The 11,685-nt window shown below is 31.0% G+C and overlaps 1 long non-coding RNA gene across 1 annotated transcript in view; it reads left to right on the top strand.

The window, feature by feature from the left end:
• Window positions 1-11,030: 11,030 nt before the first annotated feature.
• The window catches only part of LOC144546062 (uncharacterized), a 104,422-nt gene continuing 103,767 nt past the window's right edge, over window positions 11,031-11,685 (top strand). The window contains exon 1 of the long non-coding RNA XR_013508694.1: window positions 11,031-11,076. This is a non-coding gene — a long non-coding RNA (uncharacterized LOC144546062). The remainder of the gene's footprint in view (window positions 11,077-11,685) is intronic.

The following is an 11,685-nucleotide window of genomic DNA, read 5'->3' as shown; positions in this document are numbered from 1 at the left end:
AACATAAAATTTGATTCTTATGTATATTTTAATATAAAAATTGTATTGACAAGTTCGAATTGACTGTTGAAATTTCATAAATAAAATTAGAAATATAAAGTATGATTGAAACAAAAAGAAATAAATCATTTTAACCTTACTCATTATAGTCCACGAAATATACTATTTATAATTTGGGATCAAAGATAAGGTCTTTAGTTCTGGTTATATTTGATATGTTTAGTTCAACAAGGTATGAAAACCCCGGCTCAATCAAATCAAGAGAGAAATGTGAAAGTAGGGTCACATGTAATGTGAAAGTTCATAAATGTTGTTTGATTTTGAAGAGAGAAACTTCAGATCCAATCAAATCAAGATATATATAAAATGAAATCTAGGGGATTGAGAAATTGATTTTAAATTTGTATTGGGCAGCTTATAGTTGTTAAATTTCTTAATAACAAAATGTTTATGGAATACGTATATCACCAAAAATTAATTTGAATTATTGAGAACAAGTTGATATAATTAAATTAAGGATGAATTGGTATCAAATTCATTTTTGTAAATTATGAATTTACTCATCCCAACTCACTTTAATTGGGACAACAAAATCTGATGGTTAGACTTTGTACAAAATTTAATATAGAGTAAAAGAATAATAACAAATAAAAACAAATCTAACACTAAAATTAATTATACTATTCGTCAAATGATACACTCATTGAAATTGCTTCAGGGAACAATCAGCAAATGTAGTTTTGTACCAAATTAAACATAATTAAAAAGGAAAAAAAAAAAAAAACATAGCTAGAAGCTCTCATACATGGGGTTTCTCATGATGAGCTCTCTCCTAATTTTCCCTTCTATATTAATCAAGGCTATTCTACTTATTTAGAGAATGACAAGTTATTACACATAAGAAGAAGTAATTAGGATTAATTGCAAAAAATAAATAATAAACATACATCAAAATTTGTATCTAGAAGAAACAATATTTGATAAATATATATTCTCCGTGTGAAGATCACATGTTGGCCGGAAACCTGAATATATATATAATTTTTTATAAATATTAAAATTTTAAAAGCTAAACCTCCATATTTATTTTAAAAAAGAAAACAAAATAGACGGGAAACACGTTTTTAGCAATGATATATATTCTGATTAATTGAGGTTGATATAAGCAAGGTGATATGATGCAAGGTTGATGCAAGGTGATATGGGACACGTTTTTTAGCAACGATATACACATCAATTTGACTTGGTAGCATTCATTGAGGTTGATGCAAGTCAATCTATAGCTTCATATCATATTCGATCTCTCTCTCTCTCTTTCATTGAGGTTGATGCAACCCTTGTTGTCAAATGGACATGATATCCCTCATTCTCACCCTTTCACATACCTTAATGGACAAATGCATGTTGCTTTATTTTGGTGATGTTCTCTGGCATCGTTTGTGCTGCCCAACATGAAATGAACTTTCCACTCCATAGAAATTTATCCTATAAGAGTAGGGGGTTGCAACGAGCTGGCTTGTCACAAGCTAGGCTCAGCTTGAACTCATCACGAGGTAGCTCGTCTATGTTATGAGCAAGCTAACTTTAGGGATCCAAACTTAAATCTCAGTTTGAAATCATCACGAGTTGGACTGAGCTAGCTCGCTGGGTCTGACTGGACCTTGTTTTAAGAAGAAAATAAATTCTACAAACTTTTTAGACCAAGTTGGATCGAACTAGACAGTATAAAATGTACACAAATTAATCCCTAACAGAGCTAGCTCACGAGCTAGGCTTCAGTTTGAACTCGTTAATTCTGGACTGAGCTAGTGACGAACTGACTCATTAACAGCTCGATGCAGTAACAAACAAGCTGTTATCGAATGAGTCAAATACGAGTCAAGATTGAGCCACGGACAACGAGATATTTTGCCACCCCTACTTGAGAGTATGGTTCTATATCTATATATCTCACTTGAAACTATTTCTTTCTAAGAGAATATATAATAGTTTTACTTTTTCAAATTTCAATTTCTAAAAGAGTTGAATTTATCGCGTCACTACATAATCACTACATAATCACCGAAATAATAATCCACCTACTAATATTAAGCAAGCAATACATGGTAAAACTTCTACAAATTATAAATGTTTAAATAACATTTATTGCGTCATAGCAGAATGGTTAAAAAAAATGAAGCTATTGTCATATAGCACCGCCATAGCGCTATAGCGCACTATAGCGTCAAGTTGCCAATAACGCCATAGCTTTAATAGTTCGAAAATGCTATAGCGGCTCTATAGCACGCTATTTAAAACCTTGGTAACAAGCAATGTTTTCCTTGCATACTATTTCAATAGTACGCAAAGTGTATTTTTAATTTTGCGCTAAAATGCTTCTATATATAGATGCCATGAATTAATTTTAGAATACATAGATGGTATAATTAATGTAAATGTTGTATTGGTTTAAACTTACTTTGAATATATTCATTTACTCATTACAATATATGAGTTTAATATTCAATATATTTTGTATGTAGGTAAGAAAAAAGAGGGTTCAAATGCCTCTATTTTTTGTGCCTCCACCATACCTCTATGTTTTAAAACTTTAATAACTCAAAATTTAAAACTTAAAAGTTAAAATAAAACTGTTAGATGTGATCTATGTTATTTTCTCTATGTGCTTATAAAAAATTATCACATTTCAATTTTGATTTTATGTGAATCAATAAGTTCAAAAATCAACGTCTAGAAATTACCCACATTAGTACATTTTTTACAAGCACTTGATGACAATCCAAATAAAATTGAAATGTCATAATTTTTTACATGTGCATATATAAAATGATGTAGATCATATCTAACGGTTTTATTTTGACTTTTAAGTTTGAAATTTTGAATTATTAAATTTTAAAGAAATGGAGGCATGATGGAGGCATTTGAACCCTCCTCCATTCCTAATTATACAGGCTTGTGTATAACATCTATATTAATCGTTAATTTTAAGAATTTTATGCGCATAATACATAAATTAGACTCGTATTATTCTCACAATTTATGAACATTTTTGTTTTACTTTGGAAAAGGATTAGTATTTTATAATATTGTTTATATTTTACAAACTAACTATTTATAAATTATATCCTAAACACGACCTTTTAAATCTTATAAAATTAATAACAAGTTCGAATTTGTTACTATATGGTACACATTGCTAGTCTATCCAGAAATAACAACGATATTGCATTTATTTTTTATAAATTGATTGTAAGATACTTATCCAAATAACTTGGATCATTTTCTAAAATGATAAAAGAATCAGCCATATAATCTGACTAATTAAACCGTCCCCTGATTAAACTAGTGGCCCAATGAACATTATAGTGTGATACACAACAAAATTAAATATTAATCTAATTTATTGCCTTTTATGTTGCTCCCTTTGTAATTCTTTTATTTTTTAAAAATCCCCACCATCATATATATATATATAGTCGTTGATAGTGCATTTCCAATAATAAAATAAAAATCACAATAATTGATAGTACATTTAATATTCATTAGTTTTATATATTATTATTTTTTTCAAAAAAGAAACACCATAAAATAGACCTTGCAATAAACTTTTCACGAGTAAACATTATCCAATGAATAGCCCAGGTAACTTGAGTTCATGGGCTCTGAGAAATTAAATGTAGGCCTGGTAATTATAAGCCTTGTTTGTGTATTGGGCTTCATTCAACGAGGCCTTTTTCGGTTGCCAGTGAGCTAGGTCAAGCAGCAGTAGTCTTGCCAAACACATATGCCCAATCCTTGAAATCTAGACTAAGACAATGAAGCCCAATACAAGGATGGGCAAGAAACAGGGAATGCTTTTGGAAACATATGATATATGGAGTCGCTTGCTTGAATTATTAATAACTTGGTTGGGCCTCCAAGCCCATCTGAGGTTATTTTCATTGGTAGAGCCCACAATTGTGGTCATATTGGGCCTTGATTATATTTTCCACGCTTTTGGAGACTTCTAGTACAAGGCATTAGTCAAAGGTGATTCTTTCATGCCCAATATATATATATATATATATATATATTTCTTTTAATATCGAACATTAAGTAAAATGACCGGTCAAGTATTTTTTTTAAAATATTCAATTATAAATTCTTATTTTATAAACTTTAAAATAGAACAAGTAATTTTTGATGGTGTGAGTATGGTTGGAGCTTATGCCTCACTAAAAGAGGTCCCTCATTCGAATTTTCAGGTGCAATTTTTTTTGTTTTCAAATGATGACTCCAATACAAAATGTCCAAAATTAATTATTGCTAAAAACGGGACTCGAACGAGTAACATATGGTTCTCAACTTTGTCAACTACCACTACTCTAGCTATCCTTTTGTGTTAGAATATATATCTATTACTATAATCCAAGTATTGGATTAGATAAACTAAAATAACAACACGATTAGTATAATTATTTTATAATTAGTTATTAATTACTATATTTTTTTTATAAATAGTTATTAATTAGTATAATTTGTACCAAAATTAGTATAATTAGTATAATTAGTCAATTATTTAGTATAATTAGTTATATAAGTAAATATACTAATTTTTTAAGATAAACTAAAATGTTAGGATACTAATTAGTATATTTATCTAAAAAAGTTAGTATACTAATTAGTATTATTTTAGTTATCTAAAAAAAGTATATTTAGTTATAAATTGGTATAGTAATTTATAACTAAGTCTACCAAATAATTGACTAATTATACTAATTTTGGTACAAATTTTACTAATTAATAAATAAATATATTAATTAATAACTATTTAAAAAATATTAATTAATAACTATTTATAAAAAAATATACTAATTAATTACTAATTATAAAGTAATTATACTAATCGTGTTGTTATTTTAGTTTATCTAATCCAACACTTGTATTATAGCAATAGATATATACTCCAACACAAAAGGATAGTTGTTGGCAAAATTGAGAACCATATATCCCGGGTTTGAGTCCCGCTTCTAGCAATAATTAATTTTGGACATTTGTATTAGAGTCCTCATTTGAAAACAAAAAAATTGCCTACACACGATTCGAACCAAGGACCTCTTCTATTAAAGCATAAGCTCCAATCACACACACCATCAAGAATTACTTGTTTTATTTGAAGGTTTAAAAAATAATAATATATGGCTGAATATTTAAAAAAAAAAAAGTCTTGACCGGCCAAAAACATGTTCGGTTCGTATTTTTATTCCAACCGGCCAAAAAATGGCAGGTCTAGGAATTTTTAGAGAATAATTATTTCAATCCCACACTCCAGTACCCGCATTGTACCCCCATCTCTTAAACTGATTTTAACTTTCCATAAACTAACTAGTTTAATTAAATTTATTCACAACACTGTGATCTTCCAAGTTAATTAAAATCATGGGTATAAATACTTGGAAGATAATAAATTAATACTTGCAAATTAAGATATTAATACTTGTATGTCTAACTTGATATAACTATATAAAGAGACTACTCAAACTACATGGGAGAAGAATCATACACGTTTTTAGAAGTGGGTTTTTTTGTTTTTTTCAATATCTTTCACATTTCTCACGTTCTATGAGGAATTTTGTGAATCTAAAACCATGAACGTATTCTACGCAATTTTATCTTTCAAATGAGATCCATAATGACGTACTTTCGAATTCATCGTCACACAAATATTTATACCTCATTGTGCAAGTATTTATACCTCATTGTGCAAGTATTTATACCTATACCTGTAAGTATTTTATCCCTAATCGTGGACCCCGCATCTCCGCATCACATTTCCCTAATCGTCCCTGCATCAACCTTTTTTCTAACAAAAATAGTTGACCACATAGGTATAAATACTTCCGTCCATAGGTATAAATACTTGTAATACTTGATATTAATACTTTTAAATGTCAGCAGTGTCACATGTGAAAAATACTAGGTATAAATACTTAAATGACGAGGTATAAATACTTGTGTGATGACGAGCTCGAAAGTACGTCATCATGGATCTCATTTGAAAGATAAAATTGCGTAGAAGACGTTCGTGATTTTAGATTTGCAAAATTCCTTATAGATCATGAGAAATGTGGATGAAATTGAACAAATAAAATTGGAGGGATAATGGGGAGATGAGAGTGCGGGTACTCATATCACATCCCATTTTTAAAATACCCAGTTTTGCATAATATATTTGATATTTTTTATTTAATGATGGATATTAAAATAAATATCGTCCTTTATCCTTGTGCTCTTATATTCTTTATGCAAATATGTTATCTGGTAGAAACAGGAAGATTTGCCGGTGTAATAAATTTCTCATATTGAAACCCTGAGAAATGGTAATAACTGTCAAATGATTTTTCAAGTGTAACTAGGTACAATATCTAATACCACTTCTAATATGGCGGTTCCCAATATATTGCAGCGAGTTTCTAAATAGGAAGCGTCTAATTGTCCACAGTTTATCCACAGAAAAACTATCATTTGACTTACGCCAATCCTGTAAAATTACTAATTAAATGCTGTAACTTGTATAACAAATCTTACAAAAAATACACTTTAAATTTCTAACATTCAGCGAGACCACTTTGTGTACTTACATCTTGCACAACTTGCCAAACTAACTGTACTTGATGCAGAACCTCTTGATATACTTCTCTAACTTACAGTTAATGACAGTTTTAAAACCTTCTAGAACATTTTAAAATTGAACCACATCTCAAACTTGCAGTTTTTTCAAAATAATTCCGGAAATTATAGAAAATTAAATTTTTGGCATCAAAATTAATTTTTTTGAATCAAATTTTATTTTTTGATATTAAAATTAATTTTAATTTTTTTGAAAAAAAATTCATAATTTTTTTCTTCAATTATTAATATTTTTATATGCATCTATATCCTATAAATTAAAACTACACATACTGTAAAACATAAAAATGTAAACTATAAAATTTCAATACTGTAAAATTTCCAAATGTAAATTATAAAAATAACAAATGCAAACTATAAAACTGAGATAAACGCATTGCAAAATTCAATAATATAAATTTAAAAGATGTAAACAGTAAAACTAATAGATGCAAACTATAAATCATCAATACATCAAATATTCACAACCACATTGTTAAACATTAGTAACTGTTCACAAGATGAATACTATAAAATCACAAGATGAATACTGTAAAATTAACAGGGTGAATACTGTAAAATGACAAGATCAATACTCCATATCGCCTCTCTATCATCTCTTTCCTCCAGATTTTCACAAGATGAATACTGTAAAATTACAAGATGAATACTGTAAAATTAACGGGTGAATATTGTAAAATGACAAGATCACTACTCCACTTCGCCTCTCTATTATGTATTTCCTCCATATTTTCTCAAGATGAATACTGTAAAATCACAAGATGAATACTGTAAAATTAACAGGGAAAATATTGTAAAATTAACAGATCAATACTCCATATCGCCTCTCTATCATCTCTTATCCATGTCGCCTCTCTCAGATCATCTCCTCATATCTCCTCCATATCGAAATTCAACAGAAATAAAGAAATAATTACGAGATCCCTTACTGCATCAAATCAAACAACAAATTCAAATAAAAGTTCAAAACAATGCTAGATCCGTTACTGCATCAAATCAAACAATAAATTCAACAGAAATAAAGAAATAACTCACTAGACTTAAATTTCGCCATGTTCTTCAACCCTGACAACTTCTATCCGATCGAAATCCACTCCTGAAGGTTCCGTTGCGATCATGCTTAAATAATTTGAATGAACTCGCGACGAACTAGGGAAGAGAAATCCGAAAGAAGAAAGAAATTGTGACGGAAGCGGAAGGAAATCGCCAGATGCGAAGCAAATCAGATCGAAAATGGAAATGAAATTCAAAAAATGGAAGTTTCGTCCATCGTGCGATGACATGTTTAAATAGGTGGGGACCGGAGGTAGTCGAAGACAGTTGAACCGGGAGTAGATAACGTTGTGGACAGACCGTGAACAAAGATTCGTGGAGGGAACCTTTTCTCTTCTAAATATATAAGAGCAAAGTAAATTGCAGTGTTATAGCAAAAACCATTTCACCTAATGATTATCTCGATACTTATTTTTAATATGATATAAAAGTATAATGATATCACAAATACTAAAATAAGCCTTAAATTCTTAATACATAGCTAGCCAAACTAAAAATTGCACTGAAAAACTATATCGCTTACTTAACTGTGCTCTGTTTTATATGAACTGTAGTCGTTATTGTACATGTATAGATGATAAGTAGTTAACCTTTCAATAATATAATCAATTTACTTATTTTCTGCTGGATTCTAAGCATTAAGTACAAAATTATGAGTACTAAAAATGAAATCAGTATTAAGAAGGAGATAGAAGAGAAAAATGAAATTAGTATTAGTAATAAAAAAGTGAGATTACGAGTGGAGCACACAAGTGGAGATTACAAGGAAGAGATAAATTATGAGATGAGAGGGAGTATGAGAAGAGAAGGTGAACCAACCATTGTCAGGACAAATAATTAGTACATTCAATTGAAACCATAACATTGTAATTCAAAGTTCAAAGATGCGATAGAAAAAACAAAGTTCCCAATATTTTGCACATTTTTAAATAAATGGAACTAGGTCTTTTTTAAAAAGACCACCAAGCCTGTAGCGAAGCATTAATAGGGGCCATTCACTGATGATCTTGGAGAGGAGTGGAAGAATGGTGCAGAGTACTAGTATAAGAATTGCAAGCCACTTGTTTTTGGGAGATATCACTGTGAACAAACCGGTACCAAAAGCAATTGCAGTAGCCCCATAGGCACACCACATTAGTGCCCTCGTTGTTTTCCGATAATTGAGCAGGAAATCCAAGTCCTCCCATGTCGCCAAAATGCAGAGAAATGCGACTGCAAGGGAAGAACACATTGCTATGGTGTCAGAGATGAGGAACACCTGGAAAGCTGCTTTCCTTGCAAAAAGGGGTTGTCCGGCATCAGAGGAATCAAAACTGAATCCTCCTGGTAATGTAAAAGCAGCAGCAAAAGTGATAGTAGCAAGGAGGGCAGCGACCAAAGATGTGTTGGAAGTGTACTTTTTTGTAAGTGACTGGACCTTCTCTATTGCTTCCTTCTGGATCGTCCTTTTTGCATTATCTCTTATGTCGTAATTCCATGCGGAGGGAATTACATTTGATAACAATGTGAACGACTCATTCTGTGATAGCAAATAAAAATAGGTAAAATATATACATAATCTTTCTTGACCTTATTTAATAAAACTGAGAAGAACTAGGGTGTTCCTAAGTTCACCAAGCCCTTTGTGAACTCAACTCTAAAACCACTGGAATTGGTTTTATATGACGAATTCAAACCATTGAAATCCTTCTACTGTACAAGTGATTCATCTATATGTGAAAATTTTAAAGTTTTGAATTATTTTAGTATAAAGTCAAGTGGTCAAAATTAGAAGGTTTATAAATTAATTTTAATGCATTCATTTTTTGGACATCTTTTGACCACTTGACTCTATACATAATTAATTTAAAATTTAAAATCTTTTACATGTAGATGCATCACTCATAAGATAAAAGGATTTCAATAATTTGAATTTGTCATTTGAAGCTAATCCGATAGATTTTAGAATTGAATCCACAAAAAGACTTGGTGAACTTAGGAACACCTAAGTTCTACTAAAATTGTGTGGAATTAACGAATTGTATAAAATTAAATAAGTGAATAACTTACCCACTTCAAAGTCTTCCATAAGGCGGTCTTTGCATAGACTATGTTAACTGCATGATTGTTCTTGACATTAACAGCAGTATAATCCTGTCCTGCATGGGTTAGTAAAGAACGAAGGATCTTCGGGTCGCACTTGCGAGCAGCTACATGCAGGGGAAGCTCACCATCATTTTTGGCTTGGTTAATAACCCTATGAAGCTGGGTTGTTCTGAGTATGTAGTTAACTAAATGTGGTTGATCAAAGAAAATAGCTTCATGGAGTGCATTGTATCCATTTTTGTCGGGAGTATACACAGAATCAGGGCAAGTGCTCATGATCTCCTTTGCAATTGGCAGATAGCCGCTTATCAATGCCGTAATAAATGGAGTATTTCCAGTTGGTTCATGCTCAATATATGCTAAATTAGGATCATATTCTAAGAATATCTTGACCAACATGAGTTTGTTTTCAAGTACAGCTCTGTGCATCGGATTGTTTCCTTTTTTGTCTTTATGGTATGCTAGTTGGGACTGTCCTTCCAACAGTTGCTTAACTATACCTGACAATATATGTCACGATAAAATTAGAACATTTACTAAGACTGCCTAAAATCTATGAGATGTAAGTGGTTCAAATTCATGGAGCAACAATAACGGATGCAAAACTTTCTAGGGCGATGGCAAGAGCGACATAGAAGTAAAAATCAGAATCGATTATTTGACCTTACAATCGGAATCGACTAAATCAGATTTATTTTGCCGAAAAATTGTTTGTCTTAAAGAAAAATAGAAAAAAATGATAAAAAAAATAATTTGTCAGTAATTTATATTGAGACAAATAACTACAATCAAATAATCCACTAATATAATATAATACAAAAATGCAAATACAAAATAGAGTTAATTTTAAATTAAAAGAAACATAGAAAACACAAAATATGTAAGAAATAGTAACTTTTAAATAATTCGGCACAAAAATAAATTTCACAATTTCAAAGAAAAAGTAATTTAAAAAAATATCTAAACAAATATTATATCAGAGTTCACGGTGAGCCAATAACCGATAGTATATCTAGACAAAAGAAAATGTATAGGCTTATGCTCCATTTTAGATAAAAAGTGCCCTTCTTATTTATTTTTGGTCTTTCTTCTCCCCATTTCCCCGACCCAGTTTCTTCTTTATTTTTGGTCTTTCTTCTTTCCCCAATCGAAGTCTCTCTGATACCTGTCTTCCTACTCCCCAATCCTAGCTATGAGAGAATCAGTCTGAAAGTAGAAAATTTGGTCTCATATAGGTTAAGACTCCTTTGATTCGGCCGAGTCACTACTGTTCAACTCGGTTTTTCTCTAAAATTCACTCTCAGCATAAATTGGTACAAATCGGCTTGGTCTGGTCCGATTCCTCTCCGAATAGTCCGATTCCGGTCTAACTCAGCCGAATTTGCCTTCTATGTTAATTTCACAAAACGAAATGAGTACTTTTTATTAGTTTTGACTTATAACTGTAGACTTGAGATAATTTGAACAAATATTTTGATTAAAATTGCGTTAGTTCAGAAGCCAAAATAATAGTTTTCTCAACTGAAATACATACATAAGACTAACTACAACAAAATGTGAAAAATAACATGCACATATTGGGCTTATAAGTAATGAACCTGGGTGATCGAATCTCACTGCAGCATGCATAGCTGATTCATTATCTGGGCCAAAAACTGCCGAAGATTGGATTTGTAGCAATCGCTCAATAACTCTAGAATATCCTCTGCGGGCCGCCATATACATGGGCGACTCTCCAGTGTTTGTAAGTTGCTCTGACAATCGTGGCTCTATCTCCAATAGCTGCAGTGCAAAATTTTCGAAGCCATTCCGCATGGCATGATGCAGTACATTTTCTTTGCGCCTATCGGCCTTCAAGAGCATATGGTTGAACGGCCT

Source organism: Carex rostrata, chromosome 29, assembly GCF_964058835.1.
Source record: "Carex rostrata chromosome 29, lpCarRost1.2, whole genome shotgun sequence".
NCBI lineage: Eukaryota > Viridiplantae > Streptophyta > Magnoliopsida > Poales > Cyperaceae > Carex > Carex rostrata.
This window is presented reverse-complemented; position numbering and strand designations above follow the sequence as displayed.